This window comes from Cryptomeria japonica, chromosome 10 (assembly GCF_030272615.1).
Source record: "Cryptomeria japonica chromosome 10, Sugi_1.0, whole genome shotgun sequence".
Lineage (NCBI taxonomy): Eukaryota > Viridiplantae > Streptophyta > Pinopsida > Cupressales > Cupressaceae > Cryptomeria > Cryptomeria japonica.
Genome location: NC_081414.1, coordinates 618,733,099 through 618,753,871, shown reverse-complemented (window position 1 = coordinate 618,753,871; position 20,773 = coordinate 618,733,099).

Sequence of the window (20,773 nt, the reverse complement as noted above, 5' to 3'; positions counted from 1 at the left end):
GAAGTGTAAATACCTAAGGTCGACCAAACAGATTAAAACACCATCAAACTTGAAAATCATGCTTTTGAAGCCCAATAACATGTGCGAACTGAATAGAATTAAGCTAAGGACATTATTAACTTGACTCCAAAAATGCAACGCTAGAAACCATAACACGAAGAAATGTGGAGCATGCATCTCATCATAAACACTATCAAACATACTAGTAAACACAACTTCCTTGTCACAACAATCCAGAGCGCCAAATCCAAAATGTAACATCTTCTAATAAAGCTTAAAAATATATCCAAACCATAATGATAGATATGCAACATAAAAGATATACAGATCAAATCACTCGACACAACTACACAGAGAACTCAACATCACTTATACCAATCAGTCACTAATGACAACCAAGGCATGTTGACATCAATGAAAGCACATAAATAGATCATTTTGATCAACCTTGCAACAATCTTCCCCTTTATCATTGATGGCGACACATCAATGACAAGAAAAATAACTCTCATACTAGAATCAAGAAAACAGTCCATTTCATGTTCTCTCCCACTTTTCCAGACATCTCATCTTCTCATTCTCTCCCCCTTTTTCATCAAGGATAAAGGCTCAAATACAAAAAATGTTAGCTCAATCTGTTCAACTCTTTAGAAACTTACAATTTCACCAAGCTCCCCCTAAGAGGTAGTATCAAATCATTAGTCTAGAATAGTAGTATTCATGAAATTTACTTTACTAATGCATCTCTATATGCATTTAGTTCAAAAAAGGAGGGGAAATAACCCCCAATTTCTCCCAGAGATATTCAAAAGTATCTTTAGCAATTTGAGCTTTAGTAAATATATCAGTAATATGTTCCTTTGTAGGCACATAATCAAGCTTTACTTCATTCTCCAAAAAAAATTCCCTCAATAAGTGATACCAAATTGAAATATTTTTCATTCTTGAATGCAGTACCAGATTCTTAGAAATTTGTATTGCATTGGTATTACCACAAAACATAGAAATAGGTTCATCAAACAATATTCTGATTTCCTTCAAGGTTTGTTTTATCCATAATACCCGAGTACAACAAGTAGCAACAACAATAAACTTAGCTTCAATAGTAGATAGAGATACAAAATCCTATTTCTTACTTGAGCAAAGAACCAACCGGGGTCCAAGAAAAAATGCACCCCCACTAGTACTTTTCTTGTCATCCAGACAACCAACCCAATCTACATCTATGTAGGCAATCAACGTGAAATTAGATCTTTTAGGGCACCATAAGCCATAGCCTTTTATTCCTTTCACATATTTTAAAATTCTTTTCATGGCAACAACATGTGTCTCTCTGGGGTCTTGTTGAGTCTATCCACAAGACAAACAACATGCATGATATCCGGTCTAGTAGTAGTCAGATAAAAAAACCTCCAATCATAGATCTATATATGCTCTCATTAGTCTTCAATAATTCAACATCTTTGCTCAACTTACAACCAGTAGCCATAGGAGTACATACATATTTAGGATTCTCCATTCCAAACTTCTTCAACATTTCTTTAACATACATAGATTGTGAAATAAATATACCATCAACCTTCTGATTAACTTGTAAACCAAGAAATAAATTAATCTCTCCAATCATAGACATTTTAAATTCTTCTTGCATCTCATTAGAATTTTTTTTGCACATACCATCATTTCCTCCAAAGATTATATCATCCACATAAACAACTAGAATCAAGATGTCATTTTCTACAACCTTAAAATAAAGATTATTCTTACTAGTACCTTTTTTAAATCCTCGCTTTAGCAAATGTCTATCAATCCTTGCATGTCAAGCTCTTGGAGCTTGCTTTAGTCCATAAAATGCCTTCTTTAGTTTGTAGACCATATCCAGAGTGTCTGATAGAATGAATCCTTCTGATTGTTCAATGTATACTTCCTTTTTAGTTCTCCATTCAGAATGTAGACTTCACATCCATTTGATAGACCTTGAAATCCTTGTATGCTACAAAAGCAAAAAAAAATTTGATAGCTTACTTTCTTGCTATAGGATCATACGTCTCCTTAAAATCTATTCCTTCTACTTGTGAGTAGTTTTGTACACCTAAAATCATCATCATTAATCATAAATTCAATAGGCAACCACCAGACCTATCTATTTAACAAACTTGGAAATACAAACAATAAGAAAGATACTGAAATCAACAATGAAAATTAATCTATTAAACACAATCCATTATTGATCACGAGCATTGAGTCTCCTATTTCTCCTCTCCTCCTTGTGGAATTTTGGCTCTCAGAGTCGCGCTTGAAAACCTACAAAATTTTAGCACAAGAATTCAAAGATAGTGGTAATTGAAAATGGGAGATCAATGCCCAAATTATAGAATTTGAAAGAAAATTCAAACAGTCAAGATTGATATGCAAATTTATTTGATCAATGGTTAAGATTAATTGAGACAAAATTTATTGGAGATGATTACAAATTGAACTAATTACATGACTAAACTAATTGGGAGTTGACAGGCTTGACTGATCATGTAATTCCTGCCACGAAAATGCTAGAGAAACTAAACACATAACTAAAAAAATAGATATAATTTTTTTTAAAAGTTACAACAATACATCAAATTACATTAACTCATTATCCTTTAGGAATTGCATATATAGATTATACATGATCACATAAGACTTAAATGCACAAGCGAAATAATTTAGAACATACAAACATTATTCCCTAGGGTATCATAACGTCATTACTTGAATACAACACCAATAAGAAAATATACAATATCTAACAATGTTTCATATTAAATTTACTCTATCTATGCTAATTCTTATTTCACCACATATAACATAGAAAATTAATCATATAACATCCATTAAACACTTATTCAAGAAATAATACCATATCTAATAGTTTCAACACATAAAGTTCATTTAACACTAGTTTATCAAATGATCCTAGAGTATCAATACTAATATCCACATCTTTCTAAACACCATTACATAAGTCATCATTACATCATATTCTGGTAATCATTACAAATATACATTATCTTCTCTATACAAAGAAGATTATGATATAAAAATGCTCCAAGAATCTATAACACAAGAACTACGGAAAAGTAGAAGCATCCATCACGCACACAAACATCCAACAAAGAAAATCCCAATGGAAGAAGGCATAAAACCAACTGACCATGTAGAACCAAAAGGAACCACCCCCATCCTCCAAAGAATGACCTAAGGCCCCACACACACTAAACTTAGGCGAACACATAACTCCCAAATAAACACAATATAAACATGATAACAATAACAAAAGACTGTTAACACAAGACATAGGCTTAACCATAAAACAAAGACTTACCAAAGACTTCCACAAAATAAAGGCTGAGACCTAGGACACACATAGGGGAAAGTTCCATCACATTTCTTCATCAAAGGTTATCCTAGTAGTCTCTTTGGACCTTGACGCCAAAGTGACACCCATGCAGAACTAACTCAACCTTTTATGAAGATAACAAAGTACAGTCATGCCAACAAGGCCTTCCCAATCTCATCCTAAGCTTGAACTAGCATTGTAGGCCATTAGTGGGGCACCATAATTATCATGTTAATGTTAAAATGACCCAACCCCTAAATAATTTTTTTAAGGTTATCACTTGCTTAAACATAACTCCTAATGAGATCTCCTGGCAGGCACTTAGGGGCCCCGACACTCTCTGGTCTAACTCAGATTGTCACAAAATCCAAAAAGCAAATAAAAAAGGCAAAATAACTAGATTAGAGCATTTGAAAACTATTTTAGTGCATTTACACATTCTTACAATGCATTTATCAAATACTGTGATGCATATATAACCTATAATTGCACATATGTAACATAGAATGGTGCTTTTGTGACTCAAAATAGTGCATATGTCACATAGAGTAGCACATTCATTGCATAGATTAGCACATACGTCAAATAGAATAGCACATATGTTTCTCATTTTAGCGCATATGAACAAGAAATAAAATATGACCCTAAAACATAAATACAACTTATAAATAGAATTACAAAATCCAAAACAAAATCCAACTTCATCCAAATCAAACCAAAAAGAAGCGTTCTTTACTCAGAAGCCAAAATAAAAGATCTCAAAGATAGAAAACATATTCACAGAAGAAATTCTCGACAAGACTCAGAGAGCCAAAACTCTCTCTTATACAGTTAATAGAGTATTGGAAGCAAATTATAGAATAAAACACATTTACAAAAATAAATCTCAATGAGAAACAAAGTCCAAAGAACTCCCATACATGGTAATAGAAACAGAGTGCTAGAAATATTACTATACAAAATTCGTCCCAATAATGCAGAAGAAAATTTCAAACAAAAAATGGACAATCTTTCCTTTTTGAAATCAAAGATGCATAAATAAAATACAAGAATAAGAAAACCTCCAACCTGTAACAAGAAGAATGGGCAACAAGATGAAGAGAGATGAAGCACACCAACAATCTGGAAAACGTCAACCCAAATGCAATCCGCTAAATCCTCTCCAACATAAACACAACAATAATAAAAATTCCAAGATGAAATCCACAATCAACCAATCAAGCACATAAAACTTCTTCGCAATCCGAATTTTTTTTTTTCTGAACAACCCAAAATCACCAAATTTCTCCCAAAAACTATCACATCCTTCTCAATTTTCAGCCAAATCAACAATAATGCAATTAACCTCTAAAAATCCTCCAAAAAGCCCTAAATAAAACATAAAACAAAAATCCTAAATATAATTCTTCTCCATGCATGAAACTCAAATAGCAGCTCTAATGCAAACATAAAGCTCACTCCACTTCCACCTTTGAAAACAAAGAAAATAATTAAATACAATAATTACTAAATTTAACTCTTAATTAGCCAATAAAGCCATTAAATAGTTAAAATACTAAAATAAAAATAAATGCTTTAATAATATAATTCCATAAAATAATCAATTAATAATATTAAACCCATAATAAATATTATTTATTAATTACAGAATAGAGCTTAGTAAAATTATTAATTAGCCATCACAATAAAATCAACCCAACATAAATAATTAAAATAAAATACCACATAACTCCTACAAGGTAATATAACCAAAATACCAAAACTCACAACATCAACCAAGCCTAGAATGTGTTAAGACATTATATCATTCTTTGATGAACTTGCCATTGGGATTAGAGACACACTTAGACCTATGAAACTAGGTGGAGTCGATGTCTAGTACCTACATCCTGCATAACACCAAACGTCTATGCATCACACACACACACACACACACACACACACACACACACACACACACACACACACACACACACACACACACACACACACATACACACATACAGTCACAAAGTAAACACATAAGTGAAAGAGAATTGCAACATCACACCCTGCTCGCAATGAGTGGTATGCCATCGTCCCTTCCATGTTCACAACACCATAACCAAAAGTAAAATCACAACATCATTAGTAACATCATCATACCTAATATAAATATGAAGTAAGGTTAGCACATAGTACATTAACATCATAAGTAAATATGTCACTTCATACATGTAATGAATATGTATAAATAACCAAACATAAATCCCAACATCAACATAGTCCTAAGTACATCATTATCCACATAAAACATAATGTATCATCTATCAACATGAAGTGTCTATCATCAGAAACATAAACAAAACCATAAGCATCTACCAAGAGTATCATAAATGAATCTACAAAGTCCATAAATATCCAGCAATACAGTAAAATGAAATTATGTCAAAGAGGGACACTACAGATTACTCAGGCTCATTTGATTGATTAGTCAACTAATTTGATTGATGAGATAACTAAATTGATGAGTCTATTCAAAAAAATTGATTGAGAGTTAAAAAAGGTGATTGAAGATTTAATTGAATTAATTGATTAGTTAATTGAATTGATTAATTAGTCATAAAATTTGATTGGGAGTTGAACTTAGAGTTAGTGTTAGTTAGGAATTTAGCATGTGTTGTAGGAATTTGGCATGAATTTGAATTTGATTTTCAAAAATATTAAATGGCATGCACATGAAATAAAATTAGTTTGAAATTAGAATTTGAGAATTTTAAATTTTTGAAATGAGAGGAAACTAAATTAAATAAATTTGAGAAATTTATTTAATTTGGAAGACATAGTTACCTAATTAAATAATTTAATTATGGGAAGCTAGAATTTGAATTTAATTAAATGATGAAGACCATTTAATTAAAGTAAATAAATCATAATTAATTAAATAATAAAAAATTATATAATTAATTTTAAAAGAGAAATGGTTAACTAATTGAATGATTAAAAATAAATTGAATAATTAGTTTGTGATGAAAAATAAGTTTTTAAAATTAGAATAATAAAATTAGATCAATTAAATAATTAAAATTATTTAAAATTAATATAGAGGAATAATTAGTAAAATTAGTGTTTGTAGGCGTGGAAAATTTTTAGGTGTCTACATTTTTCCCCTTCTCTGAGACAATGTTCAAAGTAATGTTGTTTCAAATAAAAGTGAAAAATATGCCCCAATATATTGAGAGATGGAGGCAGGATGCCTATCGAGAGATTGTTTGTGCATTAAAGGCTTGAGTGATCTCTTGAAAGAAGAAGAATGTTGTATGAGAGATAGTAGAATAGTTAGTTGATTACATGCATGGATTTGATTGGGTAGAAGAAATGGTTGAAGTGATTTGTAGACTGATTGATTGATTGGATTGATTGGATTGATGGGTAAAGATCAAGTTTGGTTTCAGGAAGGACACATCCTATATAAGACAAAGATAGATGATTGTCTAGTTTCAGGAAGGACAAATCCTGTATAAGTCCAAAGATATATCAAAATGTTTGGTTTTAGGATTTACACATCCTGTATAAGACAAATGATAGATGAAAATTGGATGAATGATGACATATAATGAAAGTGAAGAATGATTAGTTAGAAGTGAAGAATGTTAGGAAATAGAATTGATTGATGGATATAATAGTTGATATGAGGAAATGAAACTATCACGAATTCTTGTGTCTATATCATAGCACAAAATTTTCATCATTGAGTCTTATTATGTATCAATGGAGTTATGTACACTAGGGGTAAAAGTACAAAGTTGTGTCACACTTTTATAAAGGAAATAGTCAATGTTGATTCAACTTTTGAAATTAAATCAATAGAAAGTGAAATATATGCTTTGAATTTTTAAATGATGCAAACTAATAGAATTTATATTCTTTTGTCTATTTTATGTTTTTAATTTTAACAAAAATTTAAAAAATTATTTGAATGTAGTTTTTTATAAAGTAAACACTATAATTTAGTTGCTAATAAAATGTTGAAATTGAAGTTACAAAATCCGCCACACTTTATTTAGTAAATTTTACCTTTTTTACTTCCTTTTTTTGTGTGTATATTGATGACTTGAAACTGTAGTGCATGGATACATTTTTTACTATTGTTTATAAATGTATTTTTCAATAAATTTGAAAAGTTGCATGTGCTGAAATATAACTCTTTCCAATTGCCACCACCTTGTTTCTTAATTATTTATCAATTAGAAAATAATTATATCATCTTGACATAGATTCTTTTATCTACTACATCATTTTTTTTCAAAATTTTAAAATAAAATTTAGTATTTTTCCTTGACAAGATAATCAACCTTATATTTTAGTGTTGATGACCTAATTTCAATAAAAAATATATATAACAACTAATCAAAATATTAAATGATATATATTTTGGAAAATTCACTTATAGATCTATAAAAGGGTATTTTTACATTTTAAAAAAATTATTTATAAGAGTAGGAGTTGTTGAAACATCAAGTTTTCTTAATTATTTTTTTTGGTAATTAGACCCAAATTGGTATAAATTGTACATTTAGTAGACACTTCCAATTGGAAAAGTTGTGGCCCATATATAACTTAGTTGTAATGAATCTATATAGACCATATGTTTGACTAAAATTAATCTTTTAGTTCGAATTACTTAATTTCACTTGTGTTGATTGTTAGACAGTTCAAATAACTAGAAGACAACTAAGAGGGGGAGGGGGGTGAATCAGTTGTCTCAGATTATTGGAACCTTAAGCAATTAAAAATTTAATACCGGAACCCAAAATATCAATACCATAATGCATAAAACAATTACCGAAATAGCAGATAAACCAATTAAGCATAAGCAATAATCAGAGAATAAATACCATCCACATGACACCAAGATTTGTTTGTGCAAAACCTAGTAAAGGGAAAAACTATGGTGAGAAGCCTACCCATAGTCAGATAATACTTCTACAGTAAGTATGTGATTACAATAGAGGGGCCTGCACTTGCAAGAAAGCCAACAACCTAGAGCACACTGCTCATCACAAAATGAGTCTCACTGACTACATAAAAATCTAGACTACAATCCGGAAGAAAGAATGAACTGCAAAGATAGCATCTCCTATGCTTAAGTACAGTTCTGGTTAAGCTCAATACTGGAGGACTAAATCCTCTTACATAAACCCAACTCGATCACCAATGATCCACCAAATCCTCTTCCTGAATGATAATTATATTATTTGCTCAATACCAAAACCCTTACATCCACACATGATCTACAATGAGATCTTACAACATATATACAAACCCTCGACCATAGACAATAAGGTCAGCCACCAGACAATAAATCAATTACATAATTACAAAACATGTTGGCCTGAGATGAAACAAATAATATCCAACCCATAAGATATCCCATAAATACATCGAGAGGTCCAATCCACATGTTACATTAAGCCGGTCCATAACCTAGATAAACCGAGACCCAATTTAGGTCCACACATGCTAAAGAAATGATCCCAATCAACCAAGTCTAAAACATGATCACCATCAACATCCTGAATCTCTACTAGAAGCCGCACCAACACCACTTATGCATAACATCAAATATTTTCATCAAAGCTCTGTCGGTGAAACCCTCATTGGAACAACAAACCAAGCTTGCCAGCAAACATGATAGCGTCCGATGACCAAATCAAAACCAACTGAATGAACATGAATTTGACTAGCATGAATAAGTCAATTCCACAACCCAAACATACCGAATCATACCAGATCATCATGATCTAATCCAACCAGAAACCAAACAACCTACCGGGACCAGAAGGGTGTCGATAAAGTAGCCAAAATAGCTAGTGTTGATATGAATGACAAAACATAAATGAAATACACAACCAATTCCTCCAAATGGCCAACAATCTCCCCCTTTGTCATTGATGGCAACACTAGATGTGAAAAATATCCAAGTGCCAAGAAATGCCAAATAAATCTCCCACTCAAGAATATAACAATGAAGTTTTGAAATTTCTCCCCCTAATGCATATATCCCTTAAGTTTTTCACATGAATATCTCTCCCCCTTTGACATCAATGCCAAAAATCTGACATAAATATCAAAGCAAAAACATAAACCACTAAATCGCAAAACTAACTACTCCCCCTAAGTAGTAGCATCCCCACATCAATCTAGAATGAATGATATCTCTGATAATGCATACCAGATTGATGCAAAAAAGCATCAATTGGTTTTCTACTGGAGGGGAAGAAACCCCTAATCTATCTCTGAGGTACTCAAATGATTCTTTAGGAAAAGGTTTAGTGAAAATATATGCAATATTCTCTTTAGTGTTCACATAAACCAGTCTAACCTCATTTTCTTCCACCTTCTCCTTCAAAAAGTTATACTTGATAGATATGTTCTTTTTCTTAGAGTGAAATACCAGATTCTTTGACATGTCTATAGCAATAGATTTATCACAGTGAATAACTACCGGTCCAATGCAATGCACTTTAATGTCCTTCAACATTTTCTTCATCCATAGAACTTGTGTATAGTTAGTAGCGGTAAAAACATACTCAACTTCAGTAGTAGATAAAGAAGTACATGACTGTTTCTTGCTAATCCATGAGACCAACTTCTTTCCAAGAAAGAAAGCTCCACCGGAAGTACTTTTCCAGTCATCAACATCTCCTGCCCAATCTACATACGTATATGCACATAAAGTAAAGTCATCATCCTTACGGTACCACAAACCATATTTAGATGTACCTTGCAAGTATCTAAAAATTCTTTTCACCGCACTCATGATTTTCTCTAGGATCACTTTGATATCTTAATGCAATGCAAACAACATTCATTATATCAATCCTAGTGTTAGTCAAATATAGAAAACCTCCAATCATAGACTTGTATCTTGTAGAATTTACTGGTGCAGATTCATCTTTCCGTGTCAATTTCTCAATTGTAACCATAGGAGTACTTACCGGTTTAGAGTCTTCCATACTGAATTTCTTCAGCAATTCCCTAGCATACTTAGTTTGATAGATGAAAATACCTTTATTAGTCTGAGTAATCTACAAACCTAAGAAAAAATTCATTTTCCCAATCATAGACATTTCAAATTCTTTCTCCATATTTTTAGAAAATTCCATGCACAACTTATCTTCACCTCCAAAAATAATGTCATCAACAAAAACCTCAATAATTAGTATATCATGATCAATGATTTTATAATATAGATTACTGTCAGCATTACCTATAGTGAAACCAAGCTTCAAAAGATATTTATCTAACCTTGCATATTAAGCTCTAGGTGCATGTTTCAATCCATATAAAGCTTTCCTTAACCTACAAACCATGTTTTTATCATCTGAAAGTGAAAAACCATCAGGTTGCTAAATACAAACTTCCTCATCAAGATCCTCATTCAGAAAGGCACACTTAACATTCATTTGACAAACCTTGTAGTTTTTATGTGCAACATAGGCAAGAAATAATCTTACAACTTCAATCCTAGCTACAGGTACAAATCACTCGACTGTAGAAATAATTCATAAGGTGTCTTACCGGTTTCTCCTTTGATATGTACTTTGTTGAATGTATAGACTGTTATGCTCATTGCTTCTCTCCAGTAGATATGAGGTAGATTAGCTTCCATCATCATTTTTCTAGCAACATCCAAGATAGTTTTGTTCTTCCTTTCCACAACTCCACTCTATTGAGGTGTCCGGGGAGTAGAAAATTGTCTCCTAATGCCATGCCTCTCACAAAAGTTATTAAACTCATTGGATGTGAATTCTCCACCATGATTTGACCTTAAGCATTTAATCTTCAATCTTGTCTCAGTTTCAACTTTACCTTTAAATAAAAATAAAATTTTCAAAAGCTTCAGATTTCTCCCTTAGAAAAGTAACCCACGCCATTCTAGAATAATCATCAATGATTAGCATAAAATATCTATCACCTTGAAAATTTTTAACTCTAGGTGGGCTACACAAATCAATATGAATAAGATCAAGAACATCATTAGATTTGCCTTGTATACTCTTAAAAGAGGTTTTGACCTATTTTCCTATTTGACATTCTTTACATACCAGATTATAGGGCTTCACAATTTTAGGTATATCTCTAACTGCCTTAGTTGAACCGATCTTTACAATGCAATAAAAATTCACATGACATAGCCATTTATGCCATAGACAACTCTTATCAATTTGTGCAATCAAACATGTCTTCTTGCCAGAATTCAATTGAAATAAACTACCTTTTGTCTACTCAGTACCGGTTGCAATATCCAAACTAGATCTATTAATGATTTTGAATTTTCCATCCTTGAATTGTAATTGAAATCCCTTATCCACCAATTGTCCTACTCTCAAAAGATTATGCCTTAAACCTTCAATATAAAAAAATTATCAGTATTGTGCTTACCATCCAATGATATAGTTCCTTTTCCTTTGATCATACATGCTTTGCAATCCCTAAATATAACTAGACCACCATTAGATTCTTGCAAAGATAGAAACTTCCTTTTATCTTCAGTCATATGATGTGAACAACCACTGTCAATTACCCATTCATCCTTATCTTCAGTTTTAGCAGCAAGTGCCTTCTCTTTAGGTACATTTCCTTCCAGTGCCAAAACATCTTCCTTGATAGTCGGGAACACCCATTCCTTTCCATTGTCGGAACCACTAGCAGAGTCTTGTGCCGGTTCATCATCAGAATCAGTCACACCTTCCTCATCCGCTATGTAGCATGATTTATCTCTATTTTTCTTGTACTTATATTTGTTTTGATATCCAGGGTTAGGCTTACAAGATCTTCTAGTTCTCTCTTAAAATATTGAATTCCTTTCAGGACATCTAGATGCAAAATGACCAATCTTATTACATGCAAAACATTTAAAAGGTGTTTTTCCTTCATGCTTACTTCCTACCGGTCCTTTAGGTACTCTTCTAGAAAATAGGGCTTCAAGTTGCTCAAATTAGTCATCTTCTCTCTTCATATCTTCCAATTCCTTTGCATATAAAGCTTTCCAATCTTTCTTGTTGGTTGATGATGTAGATGCATGAAAAGCAGGTTCAAACTTCATAGCTCCAGAAGGTCCAAATTCTTCAAACTCAAAAGAAGATAATTTCCCAACCAAGGTATCTCTATTGGCAGATGTATTAGCCATTGTTCTCAATTCATTAATTGTAGTAGCCTTCATCTTATAAGCTGGTGGTAAAGCTCCCAGAACTTTAGAAACTATTTCATCTTCACTTCGAGTTCCACCACAACATTGAATTCCCATAACAATCTCATTTACCCTTTCCATGAATGCAGTAATCCTTTCATCTTCTTCCATCTTCAATTTTTCATATCTCACCCAGTAACCATCAAATTTAGCAATCTTAATAGTAGGGCCACCTTCATTAAGAGTCCCCAACTTGTCCCATATAGCCTTTGCAGATGATTTGTCAATTAATCTCATTATTTGTTGATCAGAAAGTGGACACAAGAGGGATTCTCTTGCTCTATAATCATTCTCAAGCTCCTTATCCAATTTTGTCGGAGGAGGATTTCCAGATGCCGGATTGTAAGGTGTAACACCATTCTCTATTTTCCCAAATTTCCTTGCCAAGACATCTCAAATGAGTCTCCATCTAAATCTTCCATACACTGTAATTTGTTCCATCAAGCCTAGGAATATCTCTCCGAAAGATATCAGCAGATGAACTAGATGAACTCAAACTGTTAGTCGCCATAGGATCTTCCTCAAGCGGTTAAGCTTTGCAGAGAGGACCAGAGCTTTGATACCAATTGTTAGACAGTTCCAATAACTGGAAGACAACTAAGAGGGGGGGTGAATCAGTTGTCTCAGATTACCGAAACCTTAGGCAATTAAAACTTTAATTCCAAAACCCAAAAGACTAATACTGAAATACATAAACCAATTACCGAAATAGCAAATAAACCAATTAAGCATAAGCAATAATCACAAAATAAATACCATCCACATGACACCAAGATTTGTACGTGGAAAACCTGGTAAAGGGAAAAACCATGGTGGGAATCCTACCCATAGTTAGATAATACTTATGCAGTAAGTATGTGATTACAATAGAGGGGCTTGCACTTGCAGGAAGGACAATAACTTAGAGCACACTTCTCATCACAAAAGGAGTCTCACTGACTGCATAAAAATCCAAACTACAATTTGGAAGAAAGAATGAACTTCAAAGATAGCATCTCCTATGCCTGAGTACAGTTCTGGTTAAGCTCAATATCAAAGGACTTAATCCTCTTAAATAAACCCAACTTGATCACCAATGATCGACCAAATCCCCTGTCTGAATGATTATTACATTATTCACTCAATACCAAAACCCTTACATCAACACATGATCTACAATGAGATCTTACAACATATATACAAACCCTCGACCACAGACAATAAGGTTGACCACCAGACAATAAATAAATTACATAATTATAAAACATGTCAGACTAAGACCAAACAAATAATATCCAACCCATAAGAAATCCTAGAAACACACCGAGAGGTCCAATCCACACGTTACATTAAGCCGGTCCATAATCTAGATATACAGGGACCCAATTTAGGTCCACACATGCTAAAGAAATGATCCCAATCAACCAAGTCTAAAAAATGATCACCATTAGCATCCTAAATCTCTACTAGAAGCCACACCAACACCACTTATGCATAACATCAAAGATCTTCATCAAATGTCTATCGGTGAAACCCTCGCTAGAACAACAAACCAAGCTTGCCAAGAAAAAAGATAGCATCTGATCACCAAATCAAAACCAACTGACTAAACATGAATTGAGTAGCATGAATAAGACAATTCCATAACCCAAACATATCAGAGCATACCAGATCATCATGATTTAATCCAACTAGAAACCAAACAACCTACCGGGACCAGAAGGGTGTCAGTAAAGTAGCCAAAACAACTAGTGTTGACATCAATGACAAAACATCAATGCAACACATAATCAATTCCTCCAAATGGCCAACACTGATAAGTTGGCTTGAAACATGACACAACTTTGTGCTTTTACCCCTAGGGTATTAAAAAATCCAAGGTGTAAATGATATTTCATTATAGAAACAAACACATTGTGTTAGAGTCACTGATGGACTCAATCTCCCAGGATCACCTGCAAAACCAAGATCAACCTTCCACACAAGAGCAACAAAGAGTATGAATGCTGGAATATGGTGCAATAATTGAATAATGATATTATCACACTCAAAATGATACAATAATGATCAGCACTCCCTTGTACTGACAGAGCTGATATGAACTCATCTGAGTTAGCTCTAAAATTCACTCATAAGGGAGAGGTGAGTGCTGATTATATAGCAAAATGTGGGCACACAATTCCAAGAGGAATAATAACTCCCAAATAACCAAATTAGGTGGAAGTTGTGCCTACTTGGAAAATGCCAAACATGTGGCAAACCAACTCAGGTAGGGACAAACAAATGGTTATGGGGAGGTGGCAAATGAGTCCAAAAGAGGGTGTGACATTCAACCACCCAAATGTGGGTGTGAATGACACATGTAAATGTAGGACTATGCCGTGTGTCCTCACATAAACCATCCTAATATAACCTAAGTATGCTTAATAATGTGTAGGAAAAATAAATATAAAAAACCTACACTAACACCCCCCCTTAAGCATAGCTTAGATGGGTGAAATGATGCAACAATGCAAAGATGCTAATATGGGTCCCGACTACAAGGCCATGTTAGGTACCCATGTACAAAACAATCTCTCATAAGCGGAGTAAAGGAGAAAACCCAGTGGGACAAAACTCCTCCCCAAGAGAGAAAAGAAAACAAATTTCCCAACACAAGAAAGAATCCCATGCAAGGAAGAAATCCCCTCTAAAATAGAAAGGATAAGAAAGACAATGTAGCCTTCCTTGAAGTAGTAAATTGTACCAAAGGTTGATGCCCAAAACTGGATGTAGAAGATGGACCATGATCATCAAACAACATTCCTCCCCTTAGGAAGAAACAAAACCAAAGGTGCATGAAGACTGTCTTCCCATTCCTGAAAGGAAGATGAAGGAAGAAAGTGTAAAGTGTATGAATTCTCTGAATACTGCTCATGTGTCTCCATGTTGATGCCGGAGGTTGTCACATCCAATTCAGGTGTTCTAGGCCACACTGATGAAGATGACAATCTAGAACCTAGTAGAGATGTATGTAGAATAAAATCCAGAGACAAAGGTGTCTTCTCTGAAGACAAAGGTGCCTCCTCCAAATGTTGCTCAATAGTGGCCACAGTCATGTCAAACTGTGAAGAATGATCATGTGGGTAATGAACAAGAGAGAAAGAAGGTTCTCCCTCAACATCTGAAGAAGACGAAGTGACTTCATCAAAGAGAAGATGTATGCACTCAATAGTGTCCTCCAAGTCTGCAAGATAGGACTCACAAAACAAACCTTTAATGTCTGTCAAGTAATCATCCCAAGTAGCTGTGTTTGGAAGACAATGAATGTCCTGTTGCACTGAATTAATGGAACCCATGGATGTAGCAGTACTAGTATCATCGGAAACAACAGTCGATGTAGGAGATGAAGTATCAACACATGTCTCTTGAACCTCAGTTGAAAGAATACCAAGATTCACTCGACCATTTTGAATCTCCTCAAAAGTGTCCACACTAGATGCCTGAGTGTGTACATCAGCTAAAGGAACAACAGAGGAAAAATGTGAGAAGGTGTATACTCGAGATTGATGATCTACCTCCCCAACTGCAACAATATCTATGCTATGCAAATCTCGAATAATTACAGAATCTGGAGTGAACTCAACACTTTTCCCTTCCCCACCATGTGTGATCTGATAGATAGAAAGGATATTTGTTGACAATGAGGGCACACAAAGGACATCATTGAATGATCCTTCGTCTATGTCAATAGATCCTTTCCCACAAACACGCATATATGTGTTGTTAGCCATCAGAATGTTTGGTGATGAATAGGTTTCAAATGAAGAGAACATATCCTGTGATGAAGCCATATGATGTGAAGCTCCAGAATCAAGGATCCATCTCCCTAACTTAGAATCTCTGATTGCAACAAGTGCTTTCCCTTTTTGTTTCTTTGACTTAGAATTAGATGAAGATGAAGAATCTTTTGACATACTTGAAGGTAAATTGATTTTATTCTTTGCCAAAATATTCTTCAACTCATCAATTTGTTTTAAATAACATTGATGTTCATCATGCCCAAATTTCTTGCAATATGCACAAGTGGGCTTCTCCTTTTTAGAAGATTCATTTTTTGAGGAAGAGGACTCAGATTCTTTCTGTGGCTTGTTCTTTTTCTTCTTTTGTTTCTGATCAGGATTCCCTGATTCTTTCTGTACCTTAGGTTCACTAGCAATCAAAGCTTGTGACTTGGAAGTTTTAATGATTCCCATTTGAATTAGCTTTGCTTCTTCTTGGATTAGAAGATCTGAAAATACATCAAAAGTGGGTTGTACATATGCAGTTCCCATAGAAACCCTATTGGTATGAAAGCCAGAAACAAACACAGAATACTCTGGACCAAGCTTGGATAACACATTGAGAATCAATTGTAAATCCTCTTTAGTAATCTTGCAATCTGTTAACTGTGTTCTTAGTTGCTTTATCTTGGAGATATAGTCTTGGATGTTGTTGAAACTTTTTGGATCAAGATTCATTGGATCATTATCAATCTGATAACCCCTAATCTTGTCAGTTTTACCATACAAATTTTCAAGTGTATCCCAAGCCTCCTTTGGTGTCTTTCATGATTCAAGATGAAATTGTAAATCAAAAGAGACTAGTGAACAAATATAACCAAGAGCTCTCTCACGATTGATCTCCCATGCTTGAAGAGCATTAGCATCAGTAGGGGCAGGAATAGATTCTTTGACATAGCCAGTGCAACCTTTTTCCCTTAGATAATTCCATACTGATTTTTTCCATGTTTCATAATTATATGGAGTTAGGAGTTCAATTTGAGTTTTCCCCATTATACTAACACAAAACACGAGAAACCAAATCACCACAAGATCATCCCCCCTAATTCACTAAATCAATGATCCCCCCCAGAAAAATATGATTATGGCACTTTATAAATTAGTGCGTTTACAATTCTGGAGTGTTTTCCAGAGTTTTACAATGTCCAAATTTGGACCCAAATACTGAAGATACAATAAAATTTCAGAATTACAACCTCAAAATAGTACCAATGGATAGTGCTCAGAAAAATATTAACTTTCAAAAAAAGAATCACCTCGATCTGAGGTCATATGTGAAAGTTATAGCCGTTTGAAGTTGGAAAAATGAGGATTGTCCTTCAGATCTGATGAAAAACTTGATTTTCTAGAAAATACGGATCACATAAGCAAAATCTGATTCCACCACTGTGAAGCCCACAAAATTTTGTCCCAAATAAAAAAAAATTGCTCTGCAAAACTCCACTGTATGCTCAAGATATGGCACTTCGAAGTTGAGGTGCAAAAACCAAAACTCCAATGGAGAGGGGTGTTCAAAATTGAAAAAAACAACCTTCGCCAAATTTAGCAAAATCTCTCTAAATTTAGAATCCTGCCAAATTTGGAGAAACCACCAATTAATTTGAAGACTCGCCAAATTAAGAAAACTCCAACCAATTTTAGTTGTAGCCAAATTTAAAGAAAAATGCCAGATAATGCTAAATGTTGTGGAGATCCCAAGAAGGGCACACAGGCCAAGGTATGAACAGCATGAACATTGGTAAGCGCAGAACCAGATTTCAAAGCCAAAATGCCAAATGCATTGATAATGGCTTTTTATTTTGTTTTAATTTAAAATCTTTTAATAATATTAAAACTTTAATAAAGTGGGAAGACCCACAAACCACCCCACGTAGTATTTGAAAACATTAAATTGCAGTCCCAAATTAATGGGTGCAGCAGCAAATGGGAGAAGTGTACGAATCGCACGGGGTACTTTGTGCAGGTATGCCTGTGCAGGGGTAAACCTCTTTTTTTTTTCTTTTTTTTCAATTTTTTAAATTTTTTCAATTCTCAAAAGAACATCTTTTTTTTTCAAAAGTTTATAAAAAAACTATAAACTTTTATAAAAAAAAATTGTAATTTATTTGGAAATAAATCCGTACCGTATTAAATGCAAGGGAGACAATTTTTGCCTTGAATCTAATTTTTAGCAAAATATGGAGTATTTTATATCAAAATTCATCTATTCAGCCTTCTGGACTTGATTATGATGCCATTTTTGACTGAAAATGCACCTAGCAAAAACTCACTGCTGAATGTCTCCCAAATTCGAGAAGGGGCTTGCAGATCTGGAAGCTCTGATACCATGTTAGAGTCACTGATGGACTCAATCTCCCAGGATCACCTGCAAAACCAAGATCAACCTTCCACACAAGAGCAACAGAGAGTATGAATGCTGGAATATGGTGCAATAATTGAATAATGATATTATCACACTCAAAATGATACAATAATGATCAACACTCCCTTGTACTAACAGAGCTGATATGAACTCATCTGAGTTAGCTCTAAAATTCACTCATAAGGGAGAGGTGAGTGCTGATTATATAGAAAAATGTGGGCACACAATTCCAAGAGGAATAATAACTCCCAAATAACCAAATTAGGTGGAAGTTGTGCCTACTTGGAAAATGCCAAACATGTGGCAAACCAACTCAGGTAGGGACAAACAAATGGTTATGGGGAGGTGGCAAATGAGTCCAAAAGAGGGTGTGACATTCAACCACCCAAATGTGGGTGTGAATGACACATGTAAATGTAGGACTATGCTGCGTGTCCTCACATAAACCATCCTAATATAACCTAAGTATGCTTAATGTGTAGGAAAAATAAATATAAAAAACCTACACTAACACATTGCAGGCAAGGAGTGAACCCATCCATTATAGGGTTGTTGTACTAAGGGTCGCAATATGTGTGATAGTCACAAGCATATCTATCCTTGACTTTCATTTTTTCATAGGATACTTGTTGAATGAATGTACCAACACAGACACCCAAAATACTTGTGCCCCAGAACATCATGGAAACACACCACAAACAAAAAACAAATAAAAGGATCACAAACCATCTCAACTCCTCTAGTCACTTGTGGACATCCTTGAGTAGTATAGGAACATGACCTATCATCAACTAATAAAGATAAATCAATAAAAGATAAGACTAACTTGACCAAACGAGACAATAGCCATACTGATCTTCTTGCCAAGGATAAGTGTTTTTGGATAGAATGATTGTTTGATAGGAATGTCTAGTTTCGAGTGTACCCTTCCATATCTAAGACAAGTTGATGATATATTGATAGGGTTTGATTGATTGATGAGACAATTGATTGGTTAGGTTGTAGACTAGCTTGGTAGTTCGTCTATTGATGCATGATTTTTTTAAGCTCAGTGTTTTGCTTGATGTTTTGGTTATGTTTGCTCAAATGTTTTCCTTTGCAAAGAATACTTTATTGTGAATTGTGATTGATGGATTGATTTTCGGTTTCTTATTGTTTCCTAGTTTTTAGGTTTTCAAAGTTTCTTTGATTTTTTTAGATTTTTTCAAAATATTTTATGATTCTTTTGGATTTTTTCAGGACCTTTTATGATTTTTTTGGGTTTTTTCAGGACTTTTTATGATTTTTTTTAATTTTTCAAGACTTTAATTAATATTTTTTGGATTTTTTAAGGACTTTTTATGATTTTTTTTTTGGATATTTTCAAGACTTTATTTGATTTTTTTTAATTTTTCAAGACTTTTATGATGTTTTTAGTTTTTTTAGGACTTTATTTGATTTTTTGGATTTTTTTCAAGACTTTTTATGATTTTTTTGAATTTTTGAGAGATGTCTTGATCACTGATTGAGGTAAAAGACACGTGTCATGATTTATTCTTGTTTTTTGGTCTAAAACCATCATCAAATTAAGCTAATTAGGGTAAAATAAAATCACAAATCCTTAACTAATTAACAATTTAAACATAAATCAATGAAAGTGTTGCAAATAAATGATTTTATCAAATGATGAAGCCCCCTATTATCAATATCACTTCCAATGTTCTTCTCTTCCTTGAGTGATGCTGGTTCTCAGATATTGCACTGCTAACCTGCAAATGGCACAAAGATTCAAAGTTTGTGATTGTTGAAAAGAAAAAATTGATGCTTAATTTGTAGATTTTTGGAGAAGATTGAATGAGAGGTGGAACTCAAGTGAGCTCACATGTTGATTGATAGTTTAGGAGGTGGAACTCGATAGATTGAATTATTAAGTGAATAGATTGAATAGAAAATAGAGTTAACTAGGGAGATGACTGATTGAATGCTTTTTAGAAAAAGTTGATTGAGAGTTAGAAACAAAA